The sequence below is a fragment of the Somniosus microcephalus genome, chromosome 6 (genome assembly GCF_052327205.1).
Source record: "Somniosus microcephalus isolate GS21.2 chromosome 6, FLI_Smic_1.0, whole genome shotgun sequence".
Classification (NCBI taxonomy): domain Eukaryota; kingdom Metazoa; phylum Chordata; class Chondrichthyes; order Squaliformes; family Somniosidae; genus Somniosus; species Somniosus microcephalus.
In genome coordinates this window covers 97,456,296-97,474,192 of record NC_140992.1, presented here as the reverse complement: position 1 = coordinate 97,474,192, position 17,897 = coordinate 97,456,296, and the positions used below count along the sequence as shown (strand labels likewise).

Genomic DNA, 17,897 nt, shown 5'->3' with positions numbered 1-17,897 from the left:
GCTTATGAAATAAATTGAAATTATAGCACTGTACCCCATCGTGTGCCTATTGCACAGTAGCTGCAATCCGTGTAGTTGGTATGAATCTTCAGGTTCCACTTTGCTGTGCCTTGTTGAGTCAGTGAGGGCAAAATAGGATTCTGGTAAAATTACAGATTGTTTGTAATGAAGAGATCCTCTTGCTTCTAAATAAAGTGCTGAAATAATGATGTAAGGGAAAGTTTAAACCTTTTGACATTTGGTTGTGATGACATCTATGCTGGCTGATCTCTGCAGCAGGTCTCCTGATGTTTCCATTCCCATGATTGTCCATGCATCTTAATTTTGACGATGTTTTTCCTCAGTTGAAATGCCATTTAAAAAAAAAAAAAAAAAAGATTCTGAAGCGTAAAAGAAATACGGAGTGTTCTAAATGCCCAACCCAATGATTTGAACACCAAATGTGAATCCTTCAAGTATAAAACTCTGTTGTTATTATAATCAACTCCTACAGGTCCTCAGATTTCCCCTGCTAAAACATGCTGTTTCAATTGCTTTCCGGTCTGTAATGTCATTTAGATGCTCATATGGGAATTTTAAGGGTAAATCTTAACGTTAAAGCTATTTTTGAGTTGCTAAATGAATGACTCTGACTCAGTTCCCTTTGGAAAACACCAGCTTTGTTAACATTAATGGGGTGACGGTTATATTCTTGTTGCATGGATTATTGATCAGTAACCTCACGTCAACAACTTGCATTTATTTAGTGCGCTTATCGTACAAAAAAATGACCCAAGGCACAAGATATAAAGCCCGCTAATGCCAAATACATGGTCACAGTGTTGATTTTTTAAAAATTCCAAATTTTTTTTAGAAAAAAGTTTTGATTTAGCTCAGTTTATTTTTAAAGTAACTTAATCAGAAGTTAACATGAGACCGTGAATGGTTTATTAGAATGGAAGGATTTTAGATCTTTTGACCCCGACCCCACCCCCACCCCCAAACTGTGACTTTGCCACTTATTAAGCAATTGTACTCGCAGAAGTAAATGATTGAAGTTGTAAATTTTGATGCAGTGAAAAAGAGTTTCTTTATTAGCAAGAAGTTTCAAAAGTAGTGAAACAGTTTTAATAGCATTTGTTTTTCACCAACCCTGTTGCTGTATGAGACTAGGCATTTTGTGCTGATGGAACACCCAGATTTTGGAGTTTACAAATGCATTCAATTCAACTACTGTTGTGCAGTCATCAAACTGCCTACCCATTATATCTTGGAACAAAATGTTTTTCAAACTGACCACTTTTCCTTGAATATAGAAGTGTTAACATTCCAAACATGGCTCCTGAGGTGTTGGCCATTAAAGCTCTTGGTTGCCATGTTCTCCTCCCTTGACTTTGTAATCTTTTTTCCATGGAGATGGTGGTGAATATGATAAAATCTTGTGCATGGAGTTGTGACAAATGCAATGTGACTGCAGTTTCAGTAGCATTTTCTGCACCAATACTTCAGATTTTGTGTGTCACAAAGTGCTTGCTGGTACTTGATGTTGAACACGATGGGATTTGAACTCCTGTTCTCTGCATTGTTCTCTGGGGATAGCATCATTGGCAAGGGTATGGAGTTTTAACTCTGCAATGATTCAATCCCCACTGTCTCGGGCTGAACCGGACTGTTTGTAACCTCGGTATCCTGTTTGATTGATCTGAATCTCCAACTCTCTTTTCTTCCCCCCCCCCCCCCCCCCCCCCCCAATATGTTCTCCATCGCAATAACTGACTGCCTACTTCCACCTCTGTAATATCACCTGCTTCCACTCCTACCTCGGGCCATCTGCTGCTGAAACCCTCAGCCACATTATTGTCTACTACAGACTCGATTATCCCAGTGCTCTTCTGGCTGGCCTTCATCCTCGGCCCCACGTTCTGGAAGTCCCTCCCTAAACCATGGCACCTCCCGATCTACCTCTCATTTAAGATCCTTATTGAATAAACCCTGTCTCTGAGACCAAGCTTTTTTTTATTCCTCCTAATCTTTCCTGCAAAATCGTGCCTGCTTTGGTTCAATCTCTGAAACTCCTTGGTGTTTTATGTTAAAGGCACTTTATAAATGCAAGTTTCGAATCAATCTGCTGTTGTAAGCAGGTTTATGGGTCAACAAAGACCTTTTAGATACACTTCATGCCCCATTTATATTACAGCATTGCCTCTGACTGGAACAAAAGGCTCCTCTCTCGGCTGTAAGGGTCCGATGATATATCAAATGAGCTTGACGTTCTGAAACCTGCTGTTAACTTCCACAAGCTCACAGCACAGAACTCTCGGCATCTTGTACAATAAGAGCAGTTGTGCTGAATAGGCAAAAGTGTAGCTGTCGTCGTCTTTCTCTTCTGTCCATGGTAGCACGAGACAATGCGGACAAGTTGTTAGCTTGACTCACAACCCCTATCGCTTCCACTCCCATCCACCGGATCTCAACCGGGTATTCCGAGATTGAACTCCTGTCTCTACTCGCCAAGCTTATAGCTGGTGTGGGGAATGGAAATATTCACACTATTGGCGAAGCGGACTGGTGGTAGTTGTATTTTGCACTTGAGTCACACTCTACCCAGCTGAATGGAATGCTAGAAACTGATACTGGATAACAATATCGGTTGTCTTTTTTCCACAGTGTGGCAAACTTTTCTGTGCCACGTTATTAACACTCCTCACTACTATAAACATACAGTAGTGAGGAATGTTCCAGTACTATTTTTTTGGGGAAAAAAAAGGTGGAATAGAATTGACTTGAATTTTTTAACATTACAGTACAATGTAGGAGATTGAAACTGGAAACATAAGAACATAAAACTCTGCCCTTTGTTAATTGTCAAGAGACCTGCTATAAATAATGCCAACTCCATTCTGCCAGACATTTTGTTATAATATTGGAATACTTCTAGCCATTTGTGCCACTTTCTGCAATTCAAATACATTACTTAATAACAGAACTGAAAAAACACAGGAAATGAAACAGATTAAAAGGCCAGTTTGGGGGCTGGGAAATGGGGATGAAAGAACAAAAGAGAAGTGAAGAGACATTAAGAGGTATTCAAAACGAGACTAGATGGTGATAGGGCTAGTAAAGAGACAAAAGACAGCTCTAGATTAGGTGTGAAATGCGCTGACAGAATGAGAGACAGCTGCCGTGTCGCAGAGGAAAAAAAGGGGGAAGGGCACAAAACAAAGGTGTGGATAAAAAATATATATAAAAATGTAATAAGGGCCGAGGTTGAAATTGTTGAACTCGATATCGAGTCCAGAAGGCTGTAAAGTGCCTAATCGGAAGATGAGGTGCTGTTCCTCGAGCTTACACTGGGTTTCCGTGGAACAATGCAAGAGCCCGAGTACGGTGAGGTCTGAGTGGGAATGGGGCGGTGAATTAAAATGACAGGCGACTGGAAGCTCGGGGTCACCCTTATGGACTGAACGGAGGTTCAACCTGAAACATTGAATCTATTTCTCTCTCCATGGATGTTGTGTGGCCTGCTGAGTTTTTCCAGCATTTTCTGTTATTTCGGATTTCCAGCATCCGCAGTATTTTGCTATCACGTCTATATAATATATCTATATATATATAAAAGGATCGTTCTGTCTGTCTGTCTGTCCTCACGTGTGCGTCTGTCCGGCTATGTGCTCGAAAGTTATAGAGCGTACCTACGCGCGCGTTACCTCCAAAGAAAGCTTACGGTTCCGGGATGGTCGTAAGCGTATTTACTTTTCGGTCGGACGAAAATTGTTCGCGCCTTATGCAAAAAACCTTCAAAATTAAACTCATTATCTGCTACTTAGCATTGATTGATTGACTGACGTCAAGGTTCGACCAATCCTGTGCCGTCACGATTGACCAATCCTACAGTACAGTCCCCTGATGGTTGGCCAATCGGTGTGTGTGTGTGTGGGCGGGACTAATTGTTTTGAACCGAGGTGAGTGTCAGCCATCTAAATTTCATTCTTTTTCCCGCTTTCTGCGTTTTTCTTTCCAAACCTACATTTCCAGCAAAAAAAAATTGCTTTTATTAAATTGTTTTTAAAAAAAAAAAAACTTCATTTGTAAATATTTACTCTAACCTGATGATTCTTTTTCCTACCTTTCCCCGTTTTTGTAAGGCCTCAGAATCTAGGCCTCAAAGCCTGGGCCCCTCCTGCCCAGCCACGCCCGAGCTAGGTAATTGCCCCACGGCTTCTGCGAAGCCCCTCACCCCTGTCACGTTACCCAGGGCAACGGCATCGGCCACGAGGGTCACGGGACATGCACAGGGTGCGCGCGCAGCAGGAGCAGCTGAGACGCGGCGTCTCTCTGTTCCCCGCTCGGCGCGGGGGGGCGGGGCTCGGAGAGCGGGGCTCTCGGGAGTGCGGATCTCGGGCGGGGCTTGGAGAGCGGGAAGGGTTACCCCGGCAACCGGGCCCGCCGGCCGTCTCTCACAGCCGCAATCGGCAGTCTTGAAGCCAGCTCGGGAGGGCGGGGCCATGTCAGTGCGTGGGGCGGCACGGAGCTCCGCGGAGCCATCGCCGGCGCTGGGCTCGGGTGCTTTGTGGCCTGCGGCCGAACGGCAGCTGCGGACCTCGAGCTGACTGGGGCGCTGGACTCGGCTGGGCCATGTCTTTGCGGGTGTTCGCCTCGGTCAACGGCATCAGGGTGACGGCCGAGGCCGCCAAAAGCGTCCAAGGGAACGCGTTCATCCAGGTGCCGAGGCCCGGGTCCCGGGGCGGAAAGAGGGATTGGAGCGGAGGAGGGGGGGGGGGGGGGGGGGGGAGAAAGAGGTAGGAGGGAGTCGGCGTTTTATCAATTACGGGCATTTCCTAATTAAGAAAAAGTCACAGAAACTGATAGATTTATTGGCATCATTCGAACAACCAGCAAAGATTCAGCATCAAACTATGTCTGAGTTTCTGCTTCACACAGGCGGTCAGAAGCTGCAACGTAAGACTTCAAGCATTACTAACTACACCCTGGATCCGAAATATTAACCAGAATTATATTCAATGTTAGAAGTATTTTAAACTACATAAAATTTAAATGTGGAACGAGTAACAGTCGCCCCCCCCCACCCGGTCGCTCTCTCTCTCCTCCCCCCCCCCCCCCCCCCAACCCGGTCGCGCGCTCTCTCGCTTCCCCCCCCCCCGGTCGCTCCCGCTCCCCCTCTCTTCCAACAACAACATGCCCTCGAAAAAGCCTTACTTAATAATATTGTTTGCAAATTCCTGTTATGTATCCCAGTGGAATTTTTTTGAGAGTTTCTGGAAAGAATGTGATTTGTCTCAATGTTCTGTTAATGAGGGCGTAACTCTGAAACACTTTTTAAAGCCCAAGTGTTTGTGGACTTCGGGTATCTATGGAGCCTTTTTCAGTCGGCAATTGGAGGATTCAGCATGCGGTGCCCTATTGACATTTATCACCAAGGGAACTCGAGCTTCAATCTGCAGATGGTGCATTAACATAGTTTAACTACTTTACCTTTTTGATTTCTTGCTGTTGCATTTAGAAAATATGAAAATGTAAAAGCTTTCCTCAGTTCCCCCGATACCCCAGTGCACGGTTGATAGTAATGTTCACTGAAAATGGGATGTGTTGTTTGCCAATTCAACTTTTTAAAAAAAAAAAAAGTAATTTCATTAGATATCCTTGAAATGTGGTGCAGGCTGACCAATTTCAAACAATACATATACTGGTGTGACTTGAGATTTTTCCCCATTTCCTTTATTCTTCTTTCCTCTTGTACTGAGCCATGTTTGCAGATGTGAATGAATTACAGGCTAGGAGTGGGGGTGGGGTTGGGCGGCAGGCAATATAGGATTTAGTTGGGGAAAAGAAATGAGTGAAGCTATGACCTTCTGTTTTTCAATGCTAGAAGAAGTGATTTTAGGAGAGTGGCCACCTGTTGTGTCAGTACCTTTCTACCGAGACACAATTTAGGACTCAGAACTCAGAGATTCAAACATGAAGTGCTTTATTGGAAGGAAAGGAAGTTCTGGAAAGTTCCGAACAAAGAGAGCTAAACTTAACAGAGAACACCCAACCATTTATCTCCTGTGACAGCGCCACCACAGGTGGGAGGAGAACACACAATACATGACCTTCCATTTAAGAGGGGAGGAAATGTTCACATTATTCCTCAACAGGCAAGTTACTTTCAATGCACTCAACTAACCAAGGGTAGAGGTAGACTGCCTCAACCCCTGACTTTACCCTGGGGTTTATTCTGCCCCAGTCTTGTGGGTAAGTCACTAAGCCTACAGATCCAAGCGTCTTGGAGGCCGCCGCTCTCTGACAGGATACCGGTGGTCATCGCTGGCTTCCACAGCAGCAGGCATTGACACAGGCCTGGATGGAGAAGGTGCCTGTGTCAGTTGAAAGTCAGGAGTTTGCACAGGTGGAACAGTCTCTTTGACTTCCTGTGTTGGAGAAGAGCACTGTGGCAAAGGATGCTGGTTTGCGGTATCATCCGGAAACAGTTCAGGCCAACCAGCCGTTGGAGCCTCTGTGGCTGTCTCTGCTCCTAGCAACAGTTGATCTGTGTGTCTTCTCCAGACGACGTCCTCAGCAGTCTCAACCGTGTAAGACACAGGGCCCGCCTGCGCGATCACCGTAGCAGGAACCCATTTCGGTCCAGTGTTGTAGTTTCGAGCTAGGACGTGCTCTCCAGGGTGAAACCGTCTCTCCTTGGCTCTTTTCGCTCTCTTTTCAACTTGAGCTTGTTGTTGACAATGGACAACCTGTTCTGCCCTTGGAGGTTTGAGTAAGTCAAAACTTGTCCGCAACTGCCTCTTCATCATGAGCGAAGCGGGGGAAGTTTTGGTTGTGGAATGCGGCTCGTTCCTGTAGGACAACAGGAAGCTGTTCAGATGTTGGTGGATTGAGCCCTGACCTTGCGATGCCTTCAAGGCGTGCTTCAAAGTTTGCACAAACCTTTCTGCCTGGCCGTTAGTAGAGGGATGATAGGGCGCAGACCTGATGTGTTGGACACCATTCACATGCAGGAAGGTTGCAAACTCCTGTGATACAAATTGTGGACCGTTGTCACTTACGAGTTGTTCCGGTGAGCCATAACGGCTGAACATCTCACCAAGTTTTTCAATTGTTTTCTCTGCCATGGTAGACCTCATCACAGCGACCTCCGGCCACTTGCTACGAGCGTCCACAACCACCATAAACATCTTCTCTTCGAAAGGACCGGCGAAGTCCACATGTACTCGCTGCCACACTTCTGCAGGCCAATCCCAGGGGTGTAGGGTTGCCAGCTGTGGAACATTCCGGACCCTTTGACATGGGGAACATGTTTTGGCTTTCTCCTCAATATTTCCATCGAGACCTGGCCACCAGAAGTAGCTTCTTGCCATTTCCTTCATCCGAACCATCCCACTGTGGCCTGTATGAAGTTGTTGCAGTATAGGTTCCCTCAGAGGTGGCGGAATGATGACACGGCGTCCCCAAAGAAGACAACCTGCCTGGACGGAGAGCTCATTTCTTTTTGAAACGTAAGGTTTCAAACTAGGAGAATCTCCTATAGCTCTCCCTCGAATGACATCGTCCATTACCTCAGACAGGACTGGATTGTTGCGGGTGTACCTTCGCACCTGAACTGCAGTGACAGGTGCTCCCTCCACTTGTCTAAAGTAGAAGATGTCTATCTGACGAGGCTCTGGGGGAGTAACAGGCAAGGGTAGCCTCGAGAGACCGTCTGCGTTGCTGTGCAAGTCTGATTTGCGATATTTGATGTTGTATGTGTGTCCTGACAACAGTAAAGCCCACCTTTGCATCCTGCTTGCAGCGAGAGACGGAATTCCGGTGAGGGGCCCAAGATTGAAGTCAATGGACGGTGGTCCGTCAGGAGTGCAAACCTTCTCCCAAACAGGTACTGATGAAATTTTCAAATTCCAAAAACGATTCCCAAGGCCTCGCGCTCGATCTGCGCATAGTTACTCTCGGCCTTGTTCAGGTGCGTGATGCGAATGCGATAGGTTTCTCTTCACCCGAAGGCATGATGTGGGATATGACTGCTCCCACACCATATGGTGATGCATCACATGCTAGCTGCACGGGTAGCTTTGGGTCGATGTGTGTCAGGACCTCCGATTTCAGCAATGCTTTCTTTGCTTGGGCGAAAGCTTCGTTGCACAGTTCAGTCCATTTCCATGTTTTGCCTTGACATAGCAACTGATGTAACGGCTTCAGCAATGTTGCTAAGTCTGGAATAAACTTCCCATAGTAGTTAAGTAGTCCCAGAAATGAACGTAACTGGCTCACATTCTGGGGTGCTGGGGCCTCTACGATCGCCTTGACCTTTGACGGCGTCAACCACATGCCCCAGGTACTCAACTGAAGACTGAGAATTCACATTTGTCTTTACGAACTCTGAGTCCGTACTCTTTCAGTCGTTGTAGTGCCGCATCCAAGTCCAGAAGATGATCCTCCTCATTTGTCCCAGTGACAAGGATGTCGTCCAGGTAGCACTGGACTCCTGGCAGTCCACTCAAAATCTGATCCATTGCCCTTTTGGAATAGAGCAGGGGCCGACGTAATTCCAAACGGAAGGCGGCAGTGCCTGTATAGCCCCTTGTGTGTCACAATTGTCAGCAGCTCCTTTGATTTGTCATCGACATGCATTTGTCGATAAGCCTGGCATAAGTCTATTTTGGTGAACTTTGCCCTCCAGCCAGGCCCGTAAAAAGATCATCAATGAGGGGAAGAGGGTACTGCTCCGCAGACAGCACTGGGTTAATAGTCACTTTAAAATCCCCGCAGATTTGAACAGATTCATCCTTTTTCAGGACGGGAACAATGGGTGTGGCCCATTTGCTCACGCTCCAGGACTCCATTCTCGACTAAGGCCTCCAAGTTAGCCTCAACTTTTGGCCTAATTGCATAGGGTACAGGTCGGGCTTTGTGAAACTTCGGCTTACTGTCAGGTTTAATGTCCAGTCTCACGCTGATCTTTTTCATGCTCCCAAGTTCCCCATTGAAGAGTTCTGCATGTTTGTTTAACACTGCAGTCAGACCTGACTCCCCTTTTGACATCATGCGGACTGCAGGCCAGTCCAGCGTGATTTTCTCTAGCCACGCACGTCCCAGTAGCGATGGGTAATTTCCCTTTACCACATATAGTGGCAGTTTTGCAGTCTGTCCGTTCAATTTAACTGTCACCTCAATGACGCCTCTCATGGCCACAGGTTCGCCGGTATACGTCTTTAGCACAATGTTTGCTGGCTGAAGGGTAAGATGCTTTAGCATTTTGTAGTAGACAGTGTCTGAAACAAGGGACACAGCCACGCCTGTGTCCACCTCCATCCGCACTGATTGTCCCTCCACCAGTGGTGACACCCAGTAGCCATTTAAATCCCCTGCAACCATCAGTATGTGCACCTCTTCCTCCTCCAGAGGTGTCTCTCCCCTCTGTTTTGCTTGTTTCATCATACTGCACTGAATGAACACTCTCTTTTTCCTCTCTTGTCCAAATACAGACATTTTGCTTCCATGCTTCCCAGCTCTCTGTTCTTTTTTAACCTCTACAGGCGCGTTCAATGTGACCCTTTTTGCCACAATTTCGGCACTCCAACTCCGTACACCAGCAGTCATTAGCGTGATGGCCCGTTTTCCCACAACGGTAACATGTGCCGTTCCGTGCACCTTTAGGCTCAGACGACACCTTGTGAACTCTCCCTGTTGAACTCAACTGGTGAGCCTCCTTTTCTGCCATCTCCATGGAGACACTAACTTCAATGGCCTTTTCAAGAGTAAGGTTGTCCTCAGTAAGAAGGCGCTTCTGTGTGGCTGCATTTTGCAGACCACACACAAGTCTGTCTCTAATGGTGTCATTCAGCACCTCCTTGAACTGGCAGTGTTCCGACAACCTTTTTAAAGCAGCAATAAACATCGTCACTGATTCCCCCTCTTGATTCCGTTTGGTTATTGCTGAGAGATTTAGATTTCAGAGGTTTTGGTGAAAAATGTGCTCCTGGCTTATCTGGTTGCACAAGGCTGCAAAGTAAATTGAATGTCTTCGGCCCGATTACACTCCAAGGTAGGCACGACCTTTTCATTTGCCACCGCATTCGCCAATACAAAATAGTCAAAACGTTCCGTATATGCGCTCCATTGCTCCACATTTTCATCAAAATCACCGATGTTTCCTAATATAGTAGCCATCTCATGTTTCAAATTAAATTTTCTGTTTACTCACTGCACCTGTAATGTACGCAGATTCATCCGCTCCTCGTCGCCACTTGTTGTACCTTTCTACCTAGACACAATTTAGGACTCAGAACTCAGAGATTCAAACACGAAGTGCTTTATTGGAAGGAAAGGAAGTTCTGGAAAGTTCTGAACAAAGAGAGCTAAACTTAACAGAGAACACCCAACCATTTATCTCCTGTGACAGCGCCACCACAGGTGGGAGGAGAACACACAATAGAACACACAATACATAACACCACCCTTCCCTGCAGTCTTCCCTTCAGGGTTAGAGATAGGAATAGAATTTCACTGCTAATGGGCACATCTTTTATAAAAAAATAAAAAAAAAATAAAAGGAATTGCCCTGATTTCAGTGTCGGATGTCCTGTGCAATGTCAGAGAACTTGCAATGCTGAAACTCACTCCCATATGTAAATTAATTAATGTTACATTTTGAATCGGCCCTGACCCAATCAAACATCTTTTTATTAAGTTTGACTTTGGTGAATTATATTCTTGCAACAATTCTGTAAAAGTCTTGGCTGCATTACTACCCTGTTTATGTTACAGGGTAGATTCCACAGCATCAGTTGCAGCAGCCAGTTATGTATGTGTGTGTGGGTCTATCTTGGGTAGAACAAATGAAGGATTATAAATGACCATTAACAGTAAAACATCGCAAAAATTCAGTTTAGGCGTCTCAAATTCACCTTAAACTTGTCCACTCGAAGGTTGAAAACTGTGTCCTTCCATGATCCCTAAAAATGGCTTTGGGACCCCATCCTTGTTGCCAAAATGTAATATATGTGGGTAGAACAAATGAAGGACAGAGACACGATGAGTTGCAAGTCCATGTGCTTGCTTTTAGGCCAGAGCGAACTGAGCATGCTCATACTAAACCATGTGATAATACATTATACTGGAGTTGTAAGTTGAGCTTTTTAATTTCTAGCTGGGGAGGGTCCATGCATGCCAATGTTTTTTAGTTGGGGGAGTGCACGGCAGGGGGTAGAGGAATAGCACTGCTGACCTGCAGAGTCCAAGCCACCAAGGTAGGCTGTTGCCTCCAGATGAGCCTTGGCAGACTGCACCTTTTGGTTGTTGCTGTGAGATATAAATGTTTTCAGTAACATAAATTGCAATCTGTAATTGTTATTTTAAATAAAATTTGCTGTGAAGATGTAATGAACCCAGAATAGATTCCTTTTGATTCAGTTGGCAGGAACCTGTAGGACTTGAGCACATAATCCAGGCTGTCACTGCAGTGCCACGTCGAGGGACCACTGCATGGTTAGTACAAAAGCAAAATACTGCGGATGCTGGAAATCTGAAATAAAAACAGAAAATGCCGGAAATATTCAGCAGGTCAGGCAGCATCTGTGGAGAGAGAAACCAAGTTAAAGTTTCAGATCGATGACATTTCGTCAGAACTGGAAAAGCTGGAGATGGAACAGGTTTTTAAGTAAGTATAGGGGCAGGGAAGGAGGGGAGGAAAGAACAAAAGGGAAGGTCTGTGATAGGATGGAAGGCAGGAGAGATTAAGAGAGATTAAGAGATGGTGCAAGGCAAAAGGAGATGGTAATGGGACAAGTTGAGAAACAAAAGATGGCTCTAGATGAAGTCTAAATGGCACTGGCAGAATGAAAGACAGCTGCCATGTGGGAGAGAAAAAAAAATGGGGGGGAAAAAAGGGTAGGGGCAGAGGTTACGGTCTGAAATTGTTGAACTCTATGTTGAGCCCAGAAGGCTGTAAAGTGCCTAATCAAAAGATGAGGTGCTGTTCCTCGAGCTTACATTGAGCTTCATTGGAACAGCGTAAGAGGCCGAGGACAGAGAGATCAGAGTGGGAGTGCAGCGGAGAATTAAAGTGACAGGCGACCGGAAGCTTGGGGTCACGCTTACAGACTGAACGGAGGTGTTCTGCAAAGCGGTCACCCAATCTGCATTTGGTCTCCCCAGTGCAGAGAAGATCACATCGTGTGCAGCGAATACAGCATGCTAAATTGCAAGAAGTACAAGTAAATCGCTGTTTCACCTGGAAGTAGTATTTGGGGCCCTAGACCATGGGAAGGGAGGAGGTAAAAGGGCAGGTGTTGCATCTCCTGCACTTGCAAGGGAAGGTGCCGGGCGAAGGGGAAGGGAGGGGTGCTGGGGGTGATAGAGGAGTGGACCAGGTTGTCGCGGAGGGAGCAGTCCCTTCAGAATACTGGGAGGGGAGGGGGAAGATGTGTTTGGTGGTGGGATCACGCTGGAGGTGGCGGAAATAGTGGAGGATGATCTGTTGAATGTGGAGGCTGGTGGGGTGGAAGGTGAGGACAAGGGGCTCCCTATCGTGGTTCCGGGAGGGAGGGAAAGGAGTGAGAGCAGAAGTGCGGGAAATAGAACGGACATGGTCAAGGGCAGTGTCAACCACAGTAGAGGGGAATCCTCGGTTGAGGAAAAAGGAAGACCTGTCGGAAGCACTAGTATGGAAGGTGGCATCGTCTGAGCAGATGCGGCGGAGACGGAGAAACTGGGAGAATGGAATACTGTCCTTAAAGGAAGCGGGGTGGGAGGAAGTGTAGTCCAGGTAGCGCTGGGAGTCAGTGGGCTTGTGGTTAATGTTTGTCAATAGCCTATCCCCAGAGATGGAGACAGAGAATTTGAGGAAGGGAAGGGAAGAGTCGGAGATTGACTGAAGATGAGAGAAGGGTGGAAATTGAAAGCAGAGTGATTGACATTTTCTAGTTCAGGGCGAGAGCAGGAAACGGCACCGATAGTCATCAATGTACTGGAAAAAGAGGTGAGGGATGGGACCTGAGTAGGACTGGAACAAAGAATGTTCCACATATCCCACGAAAAGGCAGGCATAGCTGGGACCCATGTGGGTTTCCATAGCATCACCTTTTACTTTAGAGAAAGTGAGTGGAGTCAAAGGAGAAGTTGTTCAATGTGAGAACAAGTTCAGCCAGACGGAGGAGGGTGGTGGTGGATGGGGACTGGTTCGGCCTCTGTTCAAGGAAGAAGCGGAGCGCCCTCAGGCCATCCTGATGGGGGATGGAGGTGTAGAGGGATTGGACGTCCATAGTGAAAAGGAGGCGGTTGGGGCCAGGAAACTGGAAACTGTTAAAGTGGCGGAGGGCGTCGGAAGAGTCGCGGATGTAGGTGGGAAGAGACTGGACGAGGGGAGAAAAAATAGTCGAGATAGGAAGAGATAAGTTCCATGGGGCAAGAACAGGCACACGCGGAGGTAGAAGGTGGTGTCGGAGAGTTGGCGTTCAGCCTCTGCTAGGTAGAGGTCGGTTCGCCAAAAAACAGCACCAGCACTACCCTTGTCAGCAGGTTTAATGACAATGTTGGGGATGGATCTAAGAGAATGGAGTGCTGCAAGTTCAGAGGGAGGTAGGTTGGAGTGAGTGAGGGGAGCAGAGAAATGGAGATGGCCGATGTCACGCCGGCAGTTTGCAATGAAAAGATCGAGAGGTTAAGATGCCAGAGGGAGGGGTCCAGCTAGAACGAGAAATCTGAAAACGGGAGAAAGGGTCAGCTGTGTGGGGGGAAGACTCCTGGCCAAAGTAGTGGGCACAGAGATGAAGGCGGCGGAAAAAGAGCTCAGCATTGTGCCAAGCTCTAAATTCATTGAGATGGGGGCGTAAGGGGATGAAGCTCGGGCCTTTGCCAAGGACTGATCATTCGGGGTCAGAGGGGATAGTGAAAACACGGCAGGGGGTGAGATTGGAAGAAGGGATGGGGTCAGAGGAAAGTGAAGGAGAAGGTGGTTCTATTTTTTTCATTTTTTTCTTTCTCACATGGCTGCTGTCTTTCATTCTGCCAGTGCCATTTGCACTTCATCTCGAGCCATCTTTTGTTTCTTAACTTGTCCCATTACCATCTCCTTTTGCCTTGCACCATCTCTTAATCTCTCAATGTCTCTTTAATCTCTCCTACCTTCGATCCCACCACAGACCACCCCCCCCTGCCCCTGCACTTGCTTAAAAACCTGTTCCATCTCCAGCTTTTTCCAGTTCTGACAAAGGGTCAACGACCTGAAACGTTAACTCTGTTTCTCTCTCCACAGATGCTGCCTGACCTGCTGAGTATTTCCAGCATTTTCTGTTTTTACTGCATGGTTAGTGTTGTCCATCAGCTGAGACTTTGAATGAAGGTTGTGATCTCAGTGGTTTAGATAGACATCAAAAGCTCCTATGGCACTTTGAAGAGCAGGTAGCTCTTCCGATGGCCTGGCCCAACATTTCTTCCTCAAGCAATACCAACTTTAAAAAAAAAATCACTTGTCACTCTTATCATGGTTGTTTGTGTGATGTTGCAGCACAGAACGACTGCTGCATTTGGCAAAATAAGTTAACTGCACTTCAAAAACAAAGTGTAAAACACTTAAAAGCATTTTGAGACATAAACACTATATAAATGCAAGTCTTATTCTTTGCAGATGTTTTAAAGAATTCTTAACCAGAAAAGTACAGTGTTCACTTCACTCCTGGTGAAATCACCCTTTCAATATTTTAATTGTAGCAATAACCTTAGACCAATCTGTCCCTGTTATTAATTTTGTAGTCATCCTGTCTTGAGACTTTTTGTAAAATTACATTTGTTTTCTCTGATTATTTGTTGAGAGAAATGTAAAACAATTAAAACAAAATTCTAACCCCTTCCATTGCATTTCCAGGCTATGTAAGTTGTACTGTTTTCTGCTACTAACTCTTAGAATAGACATTTCAGAGGGGTAAATAGAAAGAAGGCGGCAATTGGATTGCTCCCAGCAAAAGTTGTTCTGGGATGGAGGTTTACATTCAACATTTGTTTCATCTGTTCATGGTTTTTCTGAGATCTTAACTGTTTTGCACCTTTAGTTAAAAGAAGGTTCTCATTGTGAGCAAAGAACCAATTCTAGTCTAATCCAAATGCACATATAGTGCACTCCATTTCTGTAATTTGATTACGGCCTCTCTTGTATCATGCAGGACCATGTTGCGGGGTACGAGTCTCTCACAACTGAGTGCACGCCAAATGTTGAACTGCTGGGACTTGCTAAGATTGGCAGCTGGGCAGACTACTTTTCACTCTGTCTTCCAGGCTGATGTTCTTGGAAAGTCCTGACAATTTTGCAGTTTATTGGGACAACACATACATTTGGGGAACCCAGTGACACTAGTGGGATGGAGAGATTCATATAGGGAGTTGTCAGAGTTGAGTTCAGATTTGGGAAATTACAACACATTCAAGGATTTTGGAGAGGAAAGGAAACATAGAAACACAGAAGATAGGAGCAGGAGTAGGCCATTCGGCCCCTTGAGCCTGCTCTGCCATTCAATGAGATCATGGCTGATCATCCAAACTCAGTACCCTGTCCCTGCCTTCTCCCCATATCCCTTTAGCCTTAAGAAATATATCTAACTCCTTCTTGAATATATTTAATGAATGGGCTCAACTGTCTTCTGTGGTAGAGAATTCCACAGGTTCACCACTCTCTGGGTAAAGAAATGCCTCCTCATCTCTGTCCTAAATGGCTTACCCCTTATCCTTAGACTGTGACCCCTGGTTCTGGACTCCCCCTGCCATCGGAAACATCCTTCCTGCATCTGGTCTGTCTGGTCCTGTTAGAATGTTATAAGTTTCAATCAGATCCCCTCTCATTCTTCTAAACTCCAGCGAGTATAAGCCCAATCGACCCAATCTCTCCTCATGCGTCGTTCCTGCCATCCCAGGTATCGGTCTGGTGAATCTTCGCTGCACTCTCTCCATGGCAAGAACATCCTTCCTCAGATAAGGTGACCAAAACTGCACACAATACTCAAGATGTGGTCTCACCAAGGCCCTGTACAACTGCAGCAAGACATCCTTGTTCCTGTAGTCGAACCCTGTCGCTACGAAGGCCAACATACCATTTGCCTTAACCGCCTGCTGCACCTGTATGCTTATCTTCAGCGACTGATGCACAAGGACACCCAGGTCTCGTTGCATTTCCCCTTCTCCCAATCTATTGCCGTTCAGATAATCTGCCTTCCTGTTTTTGCCACCAAAGTGGATAACCTTGCATTTATCCACATTATACTGCATCTGCCATGCATCTGCCCAATCACCCAACCTGTCCAAATCATACTGGAGTTTCTCAGCATCCTCCTCACAGCACACACGCCCACCCAGCTTTGTGTCGTCGGCAAACTTGGAGATATTACATCTAGTTCCCTCATCTAGATCATTAATATATATTGTGAATAGCTGGGGTCCAAGGACCGATCCCTGCGGTACCCCACTAGTCACTGCCTGCCATTCAGAAAAAGACCCGTTTATTCCAACTCTTTGCTTCCTGTCTGCCAACCAGTTCTCTATCCAAGTCAGTACCTTGCCCCCAATCCCATGTGCCTTAACTTTACACGCTAATCTCTTATGCGGGACCTTATCGAAAGCCTTCTGAAAGTCCAAATACACCACATCTACTGGTTCTCCCTTATCTATTCTATCAGTTACATCCTCAAAAATTCCAGTAGATTAGTCAAGCACGATTTACTTTTTGTAAATCCATGTTGACTTTGTCCGATCCTGTCACTGTTTTCCAAGTGCTCTGCTATTACATCTTTTATAATGGACTCTAGCATTTTCCCCACTACCGATGCCAGGCTTACCGGTCTATAATTCCCTGTTTTCTCTCTAGTTGGAGAAGGGGCAATAGTTTGGAAAGATGAGAGGGATTGTTTTTTTGGGAGAGTAATGTGGTTTCAAAAGGGAGGGGAACATGCCGGAGGAAAGAGAGCTATTTACAATGTCAACCAACATGGGGGTCAGGAAGGTCAGCACTTTAGTGGAAATTAGGTCAAGCGAGCAGGTGGTGGGTCTTGTGGACGGCTTGAGCTCCGAGGGCATGGAGGTAATGAGAGGGAACCTAAAGAGCGATACAGGTTCCAGTCCCTGGCAGGTTCAGGCTGGGGAAGGATTGGCTTGGTGGCCTATGACGAGGGGGAAGCAGCCGAGTCAGTGAATGGATTATTTCCCTTGTGGCCTGTAAACTACTTGGTCTTGCTAGAGGTGAGTGTGAAGGGGTCAACGGGGGAGGGGGACTTTAAGGAGGTGATTATAGTTTAGAAAAGAAGCTGGAGTTATCTTTTCTCTGCAGTGTGACTTTAGACCAGTGAATGGTTTTGGCAGAGGAGAATGAGGCCCATTAGAGTCTGATGTAGTCCAGCTAGATCTGATGATGTGTGTATTCAAGATTATATTCCTTGGATTTGAGGCAGTAAGGATGAGGGCGGTACCAGGAGGAGCGCCTAGCATGAGATGATGATGGTTTTCCTTGGGACCAGGACATTAAAGGTGGAAGTGAGGGAGTGGTTGAGCAAGTCAGCAGCTGCAGTGATATATTGTGGTGAATGAAGGGATAAAGACTAGGCAATAGGGAGTTTTAAAATGCAGTTGCAAGGAAGTTGAGAGCGCCTTGATTCCTATGGACTCAACTTAGTTAACTTAATGATGTGTTTGATGCTATTGATGCTGCTGAGGTTCTTAACATGTGGGTGCGAAAGAGCAGAGGGCTGGAAATGTGCCATGTGCAATGTAGAAGATTTGGCATTGTCTGATAAAGGAAGAGGTTCTGGCAAGAAATAGTCAGTGGGATGGTGTCCCGTTTTGTCAATTGAGCATAACTGTAGCCAATCACAGAATCACAGAAACCCCACAGTGCAGATAGAGGCCATTTTGGCCCATCGAGCCTGCAC

The 17,897-nt window shown here is 46.1% G+C and overlaps 1 protein-coding gene across 18 annotated transcripts in view; it reads left to right on the top strand.

Annotated features, from left to right (window-relative positions):
• The window catches only part of LOC147115941 (SH2/SH3 adapter protein NCK1-like), a 238,719-nt gene that overhangs the window by 81,835 nt on the left and 138,987 nt on the right, over positions 1-17,897 (top strand). For 2 of the 18 annotated variants that reach the window (XM_085990609.1, XM_085990601.1), the window contains exon 2: positions 11,404-11,478. The exons of 13 other annotated variants lie outside the window; for them this stretch is intronic. The gene's annotated coding sequence lies outside the window, so the exon portion shown is untranslated. Of the gene's footprint in view, positions 1-11,403; positions 11,479-14,216; positions 14,297-17,897 lie in introns of those variants that run through there. 3 more of the 18 variants (XM_085990611.1, XM_085990610.1, XM_085990603.1) reach the window with 2 other exon arrangements.